Below are 19,299 nucleotides of genomic sequence, written 5' to 3'. Positions count from 1 at the left end.
ATTCATAATGACACTTTAACTGTAACCATATTATCCTTTTTTTTGTTATTTGTGTTAGTGAAAATCAATAAATAGGCTCCTTGTTGAGTCATTTTATATAATATTTTGAAATAGTACAAATATAGCTTCTGTATCATTTATATCACTCAAAAATTTCTATAGAAAATGACTGTAGGGGAGTCGGGCTGTAGAGCAGCGGGTTAAGCGCAGGTGTCGCAAAGCACAAGGACTGGCATAAGGATCCTGGTTCGAACCCCGGCTCCCCACCTGCAGGGGAGTCACTTCACAGGCGGTGAAGCAGGTCTGCAGGTGTCTATCTTTCTCTCCTCCTCTCTGTCTTCCCCTCCTCTCTCCATTTCTCTCTGTCCTATCCAACAACGACGACAACAACAATAATAACTACAACAATAAAACAACAAGGGCAACAAAAGGGAATAAATAAATAAAATAAATATAAAAAAGAAGAAAAAAAAGAAAATGACTGTAGTTAGAAAGTGAACCACCAGAGATAGAATTAGAGTATACTATGAAAGGAAAGGTCTCACCCTAGTGATGAAGCTGAAGTGTTGTCATTCCACACATGAAGTCTCTTGACACAGTCTGAAGTGAAGCATGCTGAGGTGGCAATTGTTGTGTTGGTTAGGTTGTGATCGGCAGATGCAATATTATTTGATATGGACTGGGAGAGGCATAAGGGAAAGTGGGCCCTATCCAAGGGTTCCAGGACTGGGAGAAGTAGAGGCTCTATAGTGGAGATGTGAGGTTCCTGCTGTCTTAGGGTTCAAAAAGACAATCGATAGTTAATGTGATCATCACATTATTTGGTAATTGGGTTAACTTTGAAAAGTCCTCTTGTTAGGATTTGCTGTACAGTACCCAGTATCTTGTATATAGCTGTGCTATTGGTTGCTTCTGATCTACTTGGTCTAGGCTTTTGAGAGAGTCTGAATATCAATTACACAGCCTATGTATTAAAAAGATTCAGTTTGTGTTTTGAAAAACTTTGAGGTAAAACCTAGATATACACCAGTTTCTGTGAGAGAGAGCATATGTTCACACATATCCGTAAACTACTGCAAAATATATACCTGAAAGGAGAAGTACACTAGAGTTTGCAGTGAGTACACCCCCTAACACTTCTTCTCCACTATTCCAAGCTTTGGGTCCATGATTGCTCAACAATTTGTTTGGCTTCGTATGTTAACTCTTTTTTCAGTTACCAGGTTCCAGATGTCATCAGGATGCCGGCGAAGCTTCCCTGGACTGAAGACCCCACCAATGTGTCCTGGAGCTGTGCTTCCCCAGAGACCCACCCTACTAGGGAAAGAGAGAGGCAGACTGGGAGTATGGACCGACCAGTCAACGCCCATGTTCAGCGTGGAAGCAATTACAGAAGCCAGACCTTCTACCTTCTGCAACCCACAATGACCCTGGGTCCATGCTCCCAGAGGGATGGAGAATGGGAAAGCTATCAGGGGAGGGAGTGGGATATGGAGAATGGGTGGTGGGAATTGTGTGGAATTATACCCCTCCTACCCTATTTTTGTTAATTAATCCTTTCTTAAATAAAAAAGAAAAAAAATTACTGTAGTAATGTGTAATGTTTAAGTACATACTGAGATATTTTCTTTTTTATTTTATTTATTATTGACAATGAAGGGAGGGAAAGATAGAGGGAGAGAGACAGAAAGACACTTGCAGTCAGCCCTGCTTCACCACTTGTGAAGGTTTCCCCCTGCTGGTGGGGACTAGGGGCTTGAACCTGGGTCTTTGTGCACTGAAATGTGCGTGGTTTACCAGGTAATTGACCACTTGGCCCCCCTTGAGCTTTTTCATTACACACACACACACACACACACACACACATACACACACACACATTAATAATAAAGCAATTCTATGAGACAACACTATATTTATTATTGCATGATGTCATTTTTCTATAGCAACTTTATAATCATGGAAAACATTTTAACATGTTACAGTTCTGTCCATTTTTCAGTTCATCCCAATACATATGTATCTTTATTGCCAAAAATAAGTATAGCAAGAAATAAAAGGCATACATTTAGTATTAGAGGTCTTTTTTGGGGGGATTTTGAATGTAAAAGAAAATATTAGACAAGTGAGATAACAAAGGTGTTATGCAAAAGGTTTTCATGCTTCAGGCTCTGAGGCCCCAGGTTTAATTTCATCATAACTTGGTGCTAAGTAGTTCTCAGGTAAATAAATGAGTTAATAAATACATGCATTATATAAGAAATATTTGATATTCATACTCAGTGATTATATTATCTATCAAATCTAAATCTCAGTAAGTGTGTTCTTTTTTAAAATTCATTTAGGATAGTGACAAAGTGAAATTCAGAGGGAAGAGAGAGAGAGAGAGAGAGAGAGACCTGTACCACTGTTTTACCACCTGTGAAATTTCCTTCTTGCAGATGGGGACCAGGGACTTGAATTCATGTCCTTGCACACTGTACTGTGCGTTCTCAATCAGGTGTACCTACCACCTGGCCCCTATAAGTAAATTCTTGATAAATTAACCAAATTTACTCAGTGAAATCTTAGTAAGAGTCAAGGAACAAGCCTTTGAAAAGCACTACCATTGAAGATTAGCATTGTTTTTCATTATTAACTTTAAATACATTCTTAGTTCCCAGCATATCTTACATTCCTTTTTTTTTAGATTTTTTAATATTTATTGATTTATTTCCTTTTTGTTGCCCTTGTTTTTATTGTTGTTGTAGTTATTATTATTGTTGATGTCCTTGTTGATAGGACAGAGAGAAATGGAGAGAGGAGGGGAAGAGAGAGAGGGAGAGAGAAAGATAGACACCTGCAGACCTGCTTCATTGCCTGTGAAGCAAACCCCCTACATGTGGGGAGCCGGGGCTCGAACCAGGATCCTTATGCTGGTCCTTGTCCTTTGTGTCGCGTGCGCTTAACCCGCTGCACTTAAGCCGGACTCCTGATGTCTTAGATTTCTGTATTAACAGAGAAGCATAGAAAATGATACTAGAATGCAAAAATAGCTCACCTTGACAGTGAAAATGTTTTACTATTGTGTATAACCCGGATTAGAACATGGCTTCCACAGTATTGGAGCAAGTTTTAAGGCTATGATGCCTTTCCTTCTTTCCCTATGTATCTTTCTATGTGAAAAAGCCAGGAGAAGAAAATCACAATGACTAGCAGTAAAACAGAAAAAATCATAACATACATAAAGGTGAGTGCACACTGTTTTGGATAATTGTAAACTGCCTTGCATAACAAGGATTTACCATTTCATTTACATCTCTATACTGAATGCTTTTCAGAATTCTAGTTAATTTATAGTTAATCTCTTCATGTTTATTTTGGTTGATTTGTTGAGTTCTGTAGGCAATCTTGAAATTAGAATAGATCAATACATTTTAATAGGAGACAGTGATAGTTAAATGCCTTAGCCTTCAAAAATTAACACGTCTATACTGAAAATTAGACATAATTAGTAAAATGAATTATAATTTCATATTTATAATAATATATTAAATTTTAGTAGTCATTTTAGAATTAGAGATATAAAATATTGACATAACTACTGAAAAATTAGTGCAAGTTATAACTCTGCTATGCACTATTCTGTTGCAAACTATAATTAATCAGCAAGCAATCTATTAAAAGCAACATAAAATGCAACCTTTTAATACCTATATGATTATCAGTCACTCTTTAAAAATTACACTCACAAACATAACCGTATATATTTTCAAATAGTTAGGAAAAGATAAGCAGACTATTAAGAAGTCTAATTATTTCTATTCTTATTTATATTTCCACTGATAGCTATAAGCCCATATGTTACTGTCAGTGTTTTTCTAGCAGTAATTAAACTCTGCATATGTATTATAAGTAAGGTAAAGATACTAGTACCTTTTTTACATAAATTATAAAGGAATTTATTCCATATAAAATGTTGTTATTGTTGCTGTTATCATTGTATATATTGACTATAGAAAGTGGTCTTGCTTCTCCTTAATAGTCCTCATGTATATAGTACTATCAAGTTAAAGTTTATGCTAAAGTCATTTTCATAATATATTACATTATATATTTCATAATATATTACATTATAGCACAAAACTTGCATGCCTGAAGCCCCAGATTTGATATACTTGATGGTCATATGCCAGAGCCAAGAGGGGCGCTCTCTCTCTCATATCTATTTATCATCTATAACTTTAGTTAGGTATTAATGCACTTATTTTTGTGATACACTAGTGTTCCCTAGAAAGTTTGTGGAAATGTACATTGATAGATTTGGGTGGTGGCACACCTGGTTGAGAGCACACGTTACCACACACAAGGGCCTGGATTCAAACCCCCAGTCCCCACCTACATGCGAGAAGCTTCATTTGCAGTGAAGCAGTGTTACAGGTGTCTTTCTCTCTCTCTGTGACTACCCCAAGCCCCTTTCAATTACTCTCTATTTCTATCCAATAAAGGAAGGAAGGAAGGAAGGAAGGAAGGAAGGAAGGAAGGAAGGAAGGAAGGAAGGAAGGAAGGAAGGATAAAAGGAAATAAAAACAATCCAAATTTCTACCCTTTAAAAATATATAGGAAAGTTTACATCTTTATCTCCAAGCTTTTCATTTAAATAATTTCCTCCACTGATGTCATCACTACTTAAAGCACTAGTATCATTCCCTAGATAATAAACTTTTTTTTTCATTTTTATCACTTCATTGAGTTGATTTACAGGGCATTATTATAACAAGGGTTACACTCCATGTATCCCCAGTGTGTTGCACCTCATCCTCCATTACAAGGTTGTGATTCTCTTCCACCACAAGGCACTAAATTCCAAATCCACGCTCTACTCTGCCCCAGCTGCAGTATAGCATTACTTGCCATGGTCTTTAAATCATAGGTATTGAGATAATTTACATTTGTTTGAAACATTTATCCTATATCAAAACTGTTTAATCTTCAACATTTTATCCATTAACTTTTGATTAATTATGTGAGAGAGATTAAGAGAGAGGAAAAAAAAAGTGAGGGTTTATCTGCTCCTTTACAAGTGTTAGCAGGGACTTAACCTGCAGTCTCTGAGGCATCGGGAAGCAAGATGGTACACTAAGAGTGAAGCTATCTCCCCAGTCCTGTTCATTATATTACTCTAGAATAATCTTCTAGGGGGAAAAATGTCTAGTACTTGCCTAATTATCAAGGCATTTTTATTTTGCTGCATGTTACTCCTTTTATACATGGAAAGGTTTGCGAAATGACGAAACAGTAAAGCTGTAAGGATAAACTTGGGTGCAAGCAGACAGAATAAATGCTTAAAATATTTTCTAGTCCTATTTCCAATTCTAACACCATCTCCCCAGACAATTCCTTTGGCTCACCTGCATATTAGCTGTTGGGCTCAGGCAAAAATTAGTAAAGTCGGGGTCCGGGTGGTGGCGCATCTGGTTGAGCGCACATGGCACAGTGCATGAGGACCCGGGTTCAAGCCCCCAGTCCCCGCCTGTAGGGGGAAAACTTCACAAGCAGTGAAGCAGGGCTGCAGGTGTCTCTCTGTCTCATCCCTTCCCTCTCAATTTATGGCTGTCTCTATCCAATAAATAAATTTTTAAAAATTAAAAAATAAAAATTAGTAAAGTCATGGGCCCCTTTGAATATACCTAAAATAGACATACTAACTTTTTCCAAAATGGAGACTCCTAATCTCCTCTGTTATATTCTTGCCTTTAGGGTTCCTGATTATTAAATAATTTGTTCTTCTTTATATCTTAATGCTTTTATCAGACACCAAGTTGCAGATGTTGCCATGATGCCAAACTGACTTCCCTGGGCAGAAGGCCTCGTTAATGTACACTGGAACCCACTTCTCCAGAGTCCTACCCCACTAGGAAAGATAGAAACAGGCTTAGAGTATCAATCAACCTGCCAACGTCCATGTTCAGCAAAGAAGTGATTACAGAAGCCAGACCTTCCACCTTATGCACCCCATAATGATCCTGGCTCCATGGACCCAGAGATAAAGAATAGGAAAGCTTTCAAGGGAGGAGGATGTATACAGAACTCTGATGGTGGCAACTGTGTGGAATTGTACCCCTCTGATCCTATGGTCTTGTCAATATTTTCTTTTATTTATAGATAAATTAAAAATATGTTTTCTATGAGCTTCTGAAGCAAACTGTCATCCCAATATATGTCTATATGCATCAATATTTATACTGATGAACTTGCACAGTAAGTGCATTTATTCTGTAACTAAAATGAAAAATTCAGAAATAGTGAGTTTTATTATTTTGTTTTTTTAGTAAATTCTGACCTAGTTCATGACTGGTAAACATTTTAGTGTTTTAGGTGAGTCATAAATAGAAATGATGTAGCTATGCTATTGAGTGCTTCAGCATAGCACATAGGACACTCAAACTAAAATAGAACTGTGATTTTTTAACATTAGTAACTAGGAATTATAAGATCTAAAATGCTTCCTATTCAGTATGTATTATTTAAGCAATAAAGATGAGTGAGAACAACATATAGTTCTAAAAATTGTTATGTTTTGTTATAAGCATCAATGTACTACATAGAGTATTTAATGTTGTATAGGGGTACATATCATTTTCATAAGTCATAATTTAAATATAAGTTTATTAAAACTATTAATATTTTTATTATTTTCAATGAGTACACACAGATATAGCCACAATTAAAATAAGATTTTTGGAGCTAAGAGTTGTGGTACTTAATATACATTGATATTGCTAGCAATGTGTTAACTAACTGTAGCTCTGCCTATATTGTAATAATCTTATGAGTATACCATCAAGAAATTCAGTTTCTGCTATAACATTGTTAAAAATAAACTTGAATATTTTTTGCTGAGATAGTAATATAGGAGCTATATTCTCTTAGGGTATTCTGAAGTGTCATTTATATATGAGAATATTGGCTTTATTGGAATATAAGAAATGTAAGATTTATTTAAACAGTGCTATCTGTGATTTTTCAAAAATACATTTTATGAAAAATAAGTGTGTACTTGGGTGTCTAATTCACTAATAAACAGATTCCCAAATGAGCTACAAATATGGCACCTATATTATACACATTCAATGCATTTCATGCGTGTTCATATTATTGTGAAGCAAGCTTAATGTTTTGTGATGAAAATAACCTATTCATATTCAAATTACAAACCAATTAATCATTACAGGTAAAATATAAAAAAAATCTTATAAATAATAAGTGATGAATGAGTAGATATAAGGTATAAGGCAAGAACAACAATAAATTTTATTTTTAATCTAATTTTAATTTTTCCAAAAGATCTGAAGTCACAGCTGACTTTCAGTGCAATGAATTACTTTCTCTAATTTATTATATGTTTTCTAAATTGTTGTGTGTATTATATTATTAATTGTTCATTGAATTCTTATTCCTTTATTGAAACATGAAATATTGTTTTTATGTTAAGTTTTGATGCAGTGAAATTCTCAATAAATTTCTCTCTTAAAGCTTAATTGCAAGACAAAATTACCGCTATTCTGGAAAAGAAATGTGTATTATTATTAATTTATACTTAGTACTATTTAACTACATTCGCACCATAGAAATTACTAAATTACATCTGAAAATTAATTTTGTAATTCTTTTAAATCATTACTATTAATTAATTTGTTAAGAAATTAACTCCGGGAGAATACGGTTTCACTGGAAACACTAATCATTCCTGATAACAAAAATTTGATGAATACATTTTATATTTATTATATAAAATGAAAATCATTGGGTTGGGGAGATAGCATAATAGTGATGCAAACAGATTTTCATGCCTAAGGCTCTGGGGTCCCAGGTTCAGTTCACAGTACCTCCATATGCCAGAGCTGAGCAGCACTTTGGTATTTCTCTCTCTGTCTCTCTGTTTTTCTCTCTCTCTGTTTCTCTCTCTCTCTCTCCATATATATATATCAGATATAGCAGGGTTACTACTCAAATAGTTGTGGAAATCCAACATACCAAATAATCAAAAAAATTTAATTAAACGGATAGATATTAGAAGAGAAGAAGTAAAACAATTACTTTTTACAAATGATATGATATAGACTCAAGTAGTATACTCCTGGAAATTATTAAACAATATAAGTAGGTAGCAGGGTATAAAATTAACATGTAAAATCAGGAGCATTTCTCTATGTAAACTTTAAAATATAAGAACAAGAAATATGGAATTAGATCCCATTTATTATGGGATCTAATTTATTATGGGTAACAAAAATGATAAAGTACTTAGGAATAAAGTTAACAAGGAGATTAAAGATCTGTACAACAAAAATTATGAGTAGTTACTCAAGGAAAAGATAGAAAGAAATAGAACAATATATCATACTCATAGATAGAAAGAATTAACATTGTCAAAATTATTATCTTACTAGTGATAAACAGATTTAGGGAGTCGGGAGGTGTGTAGCAAGGTAAGCTCAGGTGGCGCAAAGCATAAGGACAGGTATAAAGATCTGGGTTCGAGTCCCCGGCTCCCCACCATAAGGAGGGTCACTTCACAGGCAGTGAAGCAGGTCTTCTGGTGTCTATCTTTCTCTCTCCCTCTCTGTCTTCCCCTCCTCTCTCCATTTCTCTCTGTCCTATCCGACAACGATGATATCAATAACAATAATAACTACAACAATAAAATAAGGGCAACAAAAGGGAATAAATAAATAAACAAATTTAAAACAACAGATTTAATGTAATCTCATCCCTAGCAAAACATCAAAAATTTCTTTAAAAGAATAAGGTTTTTTTTTTTTTTTTGCCTCCAGGGTTATTGTTGAGGCTTGGTGCCTGCACTATAAATCCACTTTTCCTGGAAGCCATTTTTCCCATTTCTGTTGCCCTTATTGTTATTATTATTGTTATGGTTGTCATTTCTTCCATTGTTGTTGTATAGGACAGAGAGAAATTGAGAAAGAAGGGGAAGACAGAGGGGGATAGAAAGATAGACACCTACAGACTTGCCTGACCACTTGCAAAGTGACCCTCCTATAGGTGGGGAGCCATGGGCTGGAACCAGGTGGGATCCTTGAGCCTTTCCTTGTGCTTCCCACTATGTATGCTTAACCCGCTGCCCAGCTACTGGAACAAATGCTTTAAGAATTCATTTGAAACCAGAAAATACCAAGGATTACCAAAGCTATTTTGAGGAAAAGATGAACAAGACTAGAGGTATCACACTTTCTGATTTCAAAGTCTACTACAAAACCACTGTAATCCAAACTGCCCAGTTCTAGAATCAAAAGAAATATGCAGATCAGTGTGATAGAATAGAAAGCTTGTATGATCTATTGGGTGTATGCCTGGTCCCAGCACTTTTTTTTTTGTATTATTTTCTTTTTAACTTTTATTAGTGATTTAAAAGTAATTTACAACATTATGAGATAACAGGGGTATAATTCCACACCGTTCACACCACCAGAGTTCTGTGTCCCCATTGCCTCCACTGGAAACTGCAGTAGTTCTTCCAAGGTTACAGATATAAGTTGATTATTATTTATTTTTAAATATTTTATTCATTTATCAATGAAAGGGAAAAGGAGAGAGGGAGAGAGAGAGAGAGAGAGAGAGAGAGAGAGAGAGAGAGAGAGAGAGGAACTCTGGTACATGTCCTGTAGGGGATCAGACTCAGGATCTCATACTTGAGAGTCCAATGCTTTATCTACTACACCACCTCCTGGACCACACTTGACTATTATTTCTATAACTGTCTCTATATATTTGTGCCCAGTTTTTTCTATGGTTCTGTCATTTCTTTCTAAGTCACACGTACATCTATTTCTGAAAGTCTTCCTTTTTTCTTCTTCCCTCTGGTCATCTTGACCTAATATTTTGCCCCCTCAGGTAGTATCAACCAAAATTCTTTATGGGGTACAGAAGGTGGGAGTTCTGGCTTTTATAATTGCTTCCCTACTAGACATGGACATTGACAGCTTGATCCAAGCCACCAATCTGTTTCTATCTTTCCAGAGTTGGGCAGTGCTCTTTAGAAGTGAGGTTATGGGACACATTGGTGAGGTCATCTACCCAGGAAATTCAGGATGAAAAATATAGCAGCATCTGCAACTTGATGGCTGAAAGGTGTTAAAATATAAAGCAGGACAAAATGCTTAATAAATAAGAACCAAAAAGGTAGGAATAGATCATATGAGAATAGGGATCTTAGGGTAGAAAGAAGCTAAGAAGTCTATTTTATGTATGTTCTAAGGGATCCATGAATTTAGTAATTTTTGCTTGAGCTTGATAGCTAACATGAAGGTGGACTAAAAAATACTGTTTGTGAAGATGGTGTCTGAGTTGAGAATAGAACTAAAAAGCTGGGTTAGGGCAGAGAGTATACTTGAAGAAAGTATCTAAATACTATTAACTGTTTACTCCATTGATCTGACCCAGGGACCATGTAGATTCATATCGAGCATAGGAACCTGTGTAACCTGCAAGTTCCTGTCAGTATGAACTGTGGTCCATGGTCACAGCTGGAATTATTCTAGACTGCACTAATTTACAAACAGATCTTCCTCAGCCTACCTTCAGATAGTAGGGCAATCCTTATTATTGCTACTTTATAGTGAAGCCAAGGTCCTGGAGAGGCCCATAAGATGACTTTTCAGATAAAGAAAGACTACACAAGCTGGTTAAGGGCAAGAGACTGGCTCACTTAATGATGGTCTTTTTGTTCACTACCAGGCAACCCCATCTTGTGGGTGTTTTAGTTAGGGGATTCTTGGGGGAATTCCCCCATAGATGTGATGGGCCTACCCCTCTAAATAGATGCCTATTTTCTTAATATTTTAATTGATCTAACAAATAATAGTTTGCTTAAAATTATGTTACTAATGATATATTTGAATATATATATATATATATATATATATATATATATATATATATGATGGATGAGAAAACTATACAAAATGAAATAATATAAGGAAAGAAAAATGTATGGGATAATTTTTTATAAGATACTTGTATTGGCAGTTGGGCAGAATATTGGACATTTACTTCATTAAAAATTGTTTAAGAGTAGGTTGATTTTAAGAGATTAAAATAAAAACATGGGAGTCGGGCTGTAGCGCAGCAGGTTAAGCGCAGGTGGTGCAAAGCACAAGGACCGGCATAAGGATCCCGGTTCGAACCCCGGCTCCCCACCTGCAGGGGTGTCTCTTCACAGGCGGTGAAGCAGGTCTGCAGGTGTCTATCTTTCTCTCCTCCTCTCTGTCTTCCCCTCCTCTCTCCATTTCTCTCTGTCCTATCCAACAACGACAACAACAATAATAACTACAACAATAAAACAACAAGGGCAACAAAAGGGAATAAATAAATAAAATAAATATTTTTTAAAAAATTAAAAAAAAAAACATAAGAACTGCTTTGTATAGCTTTTCCTAAATATCTTACAGAAGACCATTTTTCAACATTGTTTTGTACTGAAACCTTGAGAGATTTGCATGTGTGTGTACACATAAACAAGCATATATAAAATATTTTACATGATTTATCTACTTCATTGCCTGAATTTTATGCAAGTGAAAATACTGTCTTAAATACTAACAAATATCATTGTATCTTATTTATTTTCTTTAATTTTTATAACTGTTGAAAGTTCGTAGATTTGATGTCAAGATATAGGCTATATGAACTGAAATAACAGTTGTCACCCAGTATGTATGTATCAAAACTCCTTTCTTTTTTATTAGAAGTGATAATAATTTTCCATTTATATGTGTTAGTGTTTTATTCTGGATGGGAGAGACCTGTACAACTGACAGAGATTCAAAGGCAATTTATCTTTCTTGGACAACCAAGGTGATTTTCTGTTTCCTCCTGCTAAAACAGTAAAATGGAAAAGAAGAAAGAGAATAATTGTACTGATCTTCAACTAGAATATCTTCATTAAAATGCAAAGTTAATTCACAGATTTTTCAATTCACAAATAAGTACAAATTCTGATATAAAATTTGAAGAGTGACAAAAATCAAGGTTCAGCACTCTGCTGATGAACTTCTCTAATCTGCTGTATGGTTAGATGATGCAGCAATACACAGAGGATGTATAAATTATCTCTAGTTTCTAGCAATATACATATGACATGCTTTAAAAAGTGGTAAAATGTAGATCAAAGAAAATGAACATTCAAGCTACTCCAAGGGATACTGAAATACTGAGCTTCCAGAGAAACTATGAACATTTACATTTCAAATAGCATTACATAGTTGCCAATTGATTTTGATACTTGAAACAATATCAAAATGAGATTAAAGCAGAGGTATGTCCAAATACTTCAAATACAGTTTTCATCTTAAACTCATTGCATTAAATAGAATAACCTAGTTTATTATATTTTCACATAGATACAGAAACAATTCCTTCAAATTACTTTGAGTCTACATTAGGATAGATATCAATTCCCCCGCTATATCACATGTTAACGGATTTAGTCTTTTTATCAAAAAATGAAATTTCCACTTATTTTTTACTTTCATTATCAATCATTGGAACTCATTAATCCTACCTTTTAGACAAAAGGTCACAAAAAGATTGGGGTTAATTAATCCTAAAGTTACATGTTGTGATTATGAAAAGAAAGTTTAAATAATTCATTTATCTCATTCTGTGTTTAATTTAAAATTTAGACTGTTCTTTAAAGCATTATTTACCTTACAAAGAGACCTACAGGCAACTGTGGTCTCCGTCAGTATTAATCTCATAAGAGTTAATCACATTGGATGTTATTGTGTCAAAAATAATTAGTTTTATTTTTCTACTTTCTTATCATAGAGGGAAATATGAAGCCTGTTTTATAACAATTCACATTCTCTTGTCAGGGTTAAGTAAGATGTCATTTTTATAATAAACATTATGGTATTTACTTCTATTTAGCAAAAGAAATTGGATTTTAACATTTGTCTTAAAATTTTTATATTTTTATTTTTAGATCCCGGTACTATTCCTTTCTGTCACAATAAACAGATAGAAATGTTAAATAAAATACAATTTATATAATCACCTACACTGTTAAATTGTGTTTTAGTCCATTTTCCCATGACTAAAAGCCAGCTATACATAATGTGATGAAATTCATCTTACTTTTTCTGAAATATAATATTAAAAGAAAACAAATGTAGATTTGGTTTTCAGTTTTTTCATTTGTCTACTATCTTTGTGTCCCACTTTGAAAGTTCTCTAGTATATTTTCAATATATCTTATAGAACCTTTTACATTCTAAATGATTTATTTATAGAATTTTTTGCTTACAGCACACATGCATATCTGTTTTACTATATTCTTGTTTCTGACATGCTTCAAATTGTCTTTGAACTAAGTAAATAACGTTGGAAATAGTAATGGATATAACTAATTACATTTATATTTTTCACAATGTCATGCAAAATAATGAAATAGTTTTACATATTTACTATTATAATATGTTTACACTTACCAGATCCTTCCCTAAAGTACTTCTATGTATTATTTTAGAAGTTCTGTAAGCTCTGAATATATGTTCCTTCAGTCTAAGCACTTAAAACTTCAGATTGATAATCAGATGAATTTTCAGTGGGCTCAAATTGTTAATACATTTCTTATAATGACTTATTCTTAGAAATGCTAAAACTCTTAAGAGTTTAGACCAGGGAGAACAGAAGCAACTGGTGGCATTACTTATAAGAGGTTCTCATATTTTTAATGTTCAATTTTTTTCTCAAAAATTATGAGAGGCTTGGGGAGATAAGATAGTGATTATGTGATAAGATAGTGACATTTCATGAGTGAGTCGCTAATACACCAGGTTCAATCCTTAGGGCCCACATAAGCCAGAGCTGGACAGTGCTCTCTGTTTATCATTTCCTCTGTATCTCTCTTTTATTAAGATAAATATAAAATCTTTTTTATAATAAATATGAAATTCTCAAAAAGTGTAGAGACTTTGGATAGTCAAATGTAGAAAAATAAAATTAGAACATCACTTAGCACTATACACCAAAATTAAATCAAAGTGGATTAAAGACTTGGAAATTAAACCTGAAAATTTAAAACACATAGAAGAAATAATAGGTGGGAGTCGGGCGGTAGCGCAGTGGGTGAAGCTCAGGTGATGCAAAGCGCAAGGACCAGCCTAAGGATTCCAGTTGGAGCCCTCAACTCCCCACCTGCTCGGGAGTCACTGCACAAGTGGTGAAGCAGGTCTGCAGTATCTTTCTCTCCCCGTCTCTGTCTTCCCCTCCTCTCTCCATTTCTCTCTGTCTTATCCAACAACAAAGATAGGCAATAATAATAACTACAACAATAAAAAACAGCAAGGACAACAAAAGGGGAATAAATAAATAAATATTTTTAAAAAGAAGAAGAAATAATAGGTGAAATATGTCAAAGGTGTATTTGGAGATGACTCTATGGGCAAGGAAAACTAAAGAAAGAATAAACAGTTTACAGAACTACAAACATAAAATAAATTCTGCAAGTATAGAAAGGTAACACAGTAAGAAAAAAAGAACATAAATTCAAAATAAAACCTTTTTCAGAATCTTCTATAGTTAGGATTTGCTTTCCTTTCTAAAAAAATTGCTTTACTAGGGAAATGGTGATTTATAAGACAGTTACTGTCACATGAGTACCATTTCTTATCTCCCTGAAATAGGTGTCTCTAATCACTCCCTACACCAAATTAAGAAAATGAATATTGAATGATCATAGGTAAAGTTGGAGTTTAAGCAACATGAATGGATAAACAGGGGATGAAACCTGAACTGAACTGTGATCTGAAGCAAAGGGAAGTGATCTGGGTGTGGAGAAGAGTCAGTCTTAAGGGACCTGGATTAGTGGGTGGAATGTCTTGCAGCCACTTATGTGGAGATGAGACCTTGTACCTATGTGTCAACAACTATATTTATTATAAACCATTAACCCCTCAATAAAGTGATAAGATATTTTAAGCAAAAAAAGACATCAGAGTTTTTAATAAAAATTTTGTACCAATGAGGTTAGAAATCTTAAATTTTCTTCCAAGTTTTAGTCATTTAATTTCTTTTTTTTTAAGAACCCTATTGTAGTTTGTCAAACTCAATAGAAATCAGATGTGTTTTTGAAACACTATGTCTGTACATATTTGTGTGCTCAGTAGTACAAAATAGCAGACTTGCAGGTTGAGAAACAGATATTTCCATAGTGACAATTGTCAGGACAAACAATTTTGTTTTTTAAAAAAAGAGATTCTCTTTTTCAAGTTGTTTTTCAAGCAACCAAGTTGCAATTATTAGCACAGCAGCAGGATATAATAGCTAAAGGGTATTTATAACCAGAAACTCAGACCTGTAAAGTGAGCTCTAGTTCTAACTTCATTTTGCAGATGGAGGCTCAGTTAATTACTTTTAATTAGCTTCCCTAATTACTCCAAGAAGGACCATATCTGTCTATGTCTTGATTGTACTAGGAAGCTGAAAAAACCAAGGCAACATTTGTTCACCACTCTATTTCTATGTAAAACCTTTAACTCTTTTTAAAGATTTATTTATTTATTTGGATAGAGACAAAGAGAAATTGAGAGGGAGGGAAGCTAGAGAAACAGAGAAAGAGAGACACCTGCTGCACTGATGCAACACTTGTGATTCTTCCACTTCAGGTGGGGACCATGGGGTGAGGGATTGAACCCCTAGGTTCTTGAGCATTGTAACATGTGTTCTCTAACCAAAGTGCCACCACACAGCTCTATTCCTTTGCCTCTCATTCTCTCAACTCTAGGACCCACAGGTTTGAAAACACATATTCAATGTGATATCCACTGCCATTTTTCTTCCCAAAAGAAGTGTCTGCTTATTACCTCTGAGCAGCAGTGCTTGTTCTTGTCATTCTGTTTCATATGGACCCACACCCATAAACCTGCCATTTCTTTATCTTTTATTTTCTTCAAATTTTACACAATACCAATTACCCTTAAGCAAGCCCATTTTATCAGCCAAATATTTCTTTTTATTACCTAAGTTCCCTTACTTGACTTCAAAGTTTTTTTTTTCATTCATTGTTTGTACTAAGATCTCAAACAATACCTGCCATCTAGAAAACAAGCAAATAAAAATTGTTAATTGGTTCATCATATAAGTTACGTCATATTTTAAAAATAACCACAGAGCTATTATTTTTTATTATTAAGTATAGACATGTTAACTGTCAGCATGGAATTTTAGTTTAGTCTTTCACCTTAGATTTTAGTGATAAGGTTGCTGTCAACTGTCCAAAATCAACAATAACAAAAAAACCTTTTTATTTATGTAAGGTTCTATCTTACATACTCTATACTACACCTGAGGAAGATGGGTCCTTATTGGGGCAGCCTGGAATGTTCCTACACATGACCACCGAATGTGAGGTCAGATCGAGAGGTATGCAGAGGTCACATATGCTTCTAAGCTGATTATGGTCCCCAGATCACAACAAATCAGTGGGGTTTACAGTCAACAATATTTACACCAATTTCCCATATTAGGGAGATAATCTCTGCCCTGATCCAGTTGTCTGGTCCTTCTTCAACCATGACATCATCTCCCTAGACAATAACTTGGATACACTGACATATCAGATTTCAGGCTCAGGGGTAAAAAAAGAAAAAAAAAAACTACTATAGCTATAGGCCCTTTGGAATATAACTAAAATATGCCTACTAGCTATCTACAGAATGGAGACCCGCCTAAACTAGTCAGCTGCACTATTCTAGTCTTTAGGTCCATGATTGGTCAACAATTTGTTTGGCTTTATATGTTAACTCACTTTTCTTTCTTTCTTTTTTTTTTATTTAAAAAAGGATAAATTAACAAAACCATAGGTTAGGAGGGGTACAACTCCACACAATTCCCAACACCCAATTTCCATATCCCACCCCCTCCCCTGATAGCTTTCCCATTCTCTATCCCTCTGGGAGCATGGACCCAGGGTCATTGTGGGTTGTAGAAGGTGGAAGGTCTGGCTTCTGTAATTGCTTCAACGCTGAATATGGGCTTTGACTGGTGGGTCCATACTCCCAGTCTGCCTCTCTCATTGCATATTAGGGTGGGTCTCTGGGGAAGCAGAGCTCCAGGACACATTGGTGGGGTGTTTAGTCCAGAGAATCTTGGCCGGCATCCTGATAACATCTGGAACCTGGTGACTGAAAAAAGAGTTAACATACAAAGCCAAACAAATTGTTGAGCAATCATGGACCCAAAGCTTGGAATAGTGGAGAGAAAGTGTTAGGGGTATACTCACTGCAAACTCTAGTGTACTTCTGCTTTCAGGTATATATTTTGCAGTAGTTTATGGATACATGTGAATATATGCTCTCTCACACAGAAACTGGTGTATATCTAGGTTTTGGGACTTTGTTAGAAAGTGAGCCACCTGAGATGAAATTAGAGTATACTATGAAAGGAAAGGTCTCACCCGAGTAATGAAGTTGAAGGGTTATCATTCCACATGTGAAGTCTCTGGACACAGTCTGTAGTGAAGCATGTTGAGGTGGCCATCGTTGCATTGATTAGGTTGTGATCGGCAGATGCAATATTATTTGATATGGATTGGTAGGGGCATACGGGAAAGTGGGCCCTATCCAAGGGTTCCAGGACTGGGGGAAGTAGAGGCTCTATAGTGGAGATGTGAGGTTCCTGCTGCCTTAGGGTTCAAAAAGACATTGGATAGTTAATGTTATCATCACATTATTTAGTAATTGGGTTAACTTTGAAAAGTCCTTTTGTTAGGGTTTGCTGTACAGTACCCCGTATCTTGTATATAGCTGTGCTATTGGTTGCTTCTGATTTACTTGGTCTAGGCTTTTGAGAGAGTCTGCATATCAAACCTGGAAGCAACCCAGGTGCCCAACAGCAGATGAGTGGCTGAGAAAGCTGTGGTATATATACACAATGGAATACTATGCAGCTATCAAGAACAATGAACCCACCTTCTCTGACCCATCTTGGACAGAGCTAGAAAGAATTATGTTAAGTGAGCTAAGTCAGAAAGATAAAGATGAGTATGGGATGATCCCAGTCATCAACAAAAGTTGAGTAAGAAGATCTGAAAGGGAAACTAAAAGCAGGACCTGACCAAATTGTAAGTAGGGCACCAAAGTAAAAACCCTGTGGTGATGGGTAGACATGCAGCTTCCTAGGCCAGCGGGGGGTGGAAGTGGGTGGGAGGGATGGGTCACAATCTTTTGGTGGTGGGAATGGTGTTTATGTACACTCCTAGTAAAATGTAGTCGTATAAATCACTAGTTAATTAATATAAGAGGGGGAAAATTAATTGTATGTCTTGAAGTTTTTTAAAACACAGACTGAATTTTTTTAATATATAGGCTGTGTTAACTCACTTTTCAATCACTAGGTTCCAGATGCTAGCATGATGCCGACCAGACTTCCCTGGACAGACAACCCCACCAATGTGGCTTGGAGCACTGCTTCCCCAGAGCTCTACCACACTAGGGAAAGAGACAGACAGGCTGGTAACCTGTCAACGCCCATGTTCAGCGGGGAAGCAGGTACAGAAGCCAAACTTCAACCTTCTGCATCCCACAATGACCTTGGGTCCATACTCCCAGAGGGTTAAAGAATAGGAAAGCTATCAGGGGAGGGGTTAGGATACAGAGTTCTGGTGGTGGGAATTATGTGAAGTTTTTATCCCTCTTACCTATGGTTTAGTCAATGTTTCCTTCTTATAAATAAAAAATAAAAAAATTACTAAAATCATGAGCCCCTTGACTATACCTAAAATGGAATTCCTAGCTTCTTCCCAAGTGATGACCTTAGTTTCATCTACTCTATTCTTACCCTTAGGGTTTTTATTATTTTTTAAATTATCTTTATTTATTGGACAGAGACAGCCATAAGTCAAGAGGGTGATAGAGAAGGATATAGACAAAGAGTCACCTGCAGCACTGCTTTTCCACTTGCAAAGTTTTCCCCCTGAAGTTGGGGACCAGGGGCTCAAACCTGGGTTCTTGTGCATTATAATACATGTGCTCAACCGGGTGCCCCACCACTTGGCCCCAGGTTCTCGTTTATTAAACAGTTTGCTCTGCATTATATCTGACTGCCTTTTAGCTACCAAGTTTCAGATACTACATTAATGCCATCCTGATTTCCCTGGGCAGACCACTTCACCAATGCTTCCTGGGACACCATCCCTCCAGAGCCCTACCCCACTAAGAAAAGACAGAAATGGGCTAGGGATATGGATCAACTTGTCAACATCCATGTCTAGCTGAGAAGCAATTGCAGAAGCCAAACCTC

Source organism: Erinaceus europaeus, chromosome 2, assembly GCF_950295315.1.
Source record: "Erinaceus europaeus chromosome 2, mEriEur2.1, whole genome shotgun sequence".
NCBI classification, from domain to species: domain Eukaryota; kingdom Metazoa; phylum Chordata; class Mammalia; order Eulipotyphla; family Erinaceidae; genus Erinaceus; species Erinaceus europaeus.
Note: the sequence above shows the minus strand (reverse complement) of the source record.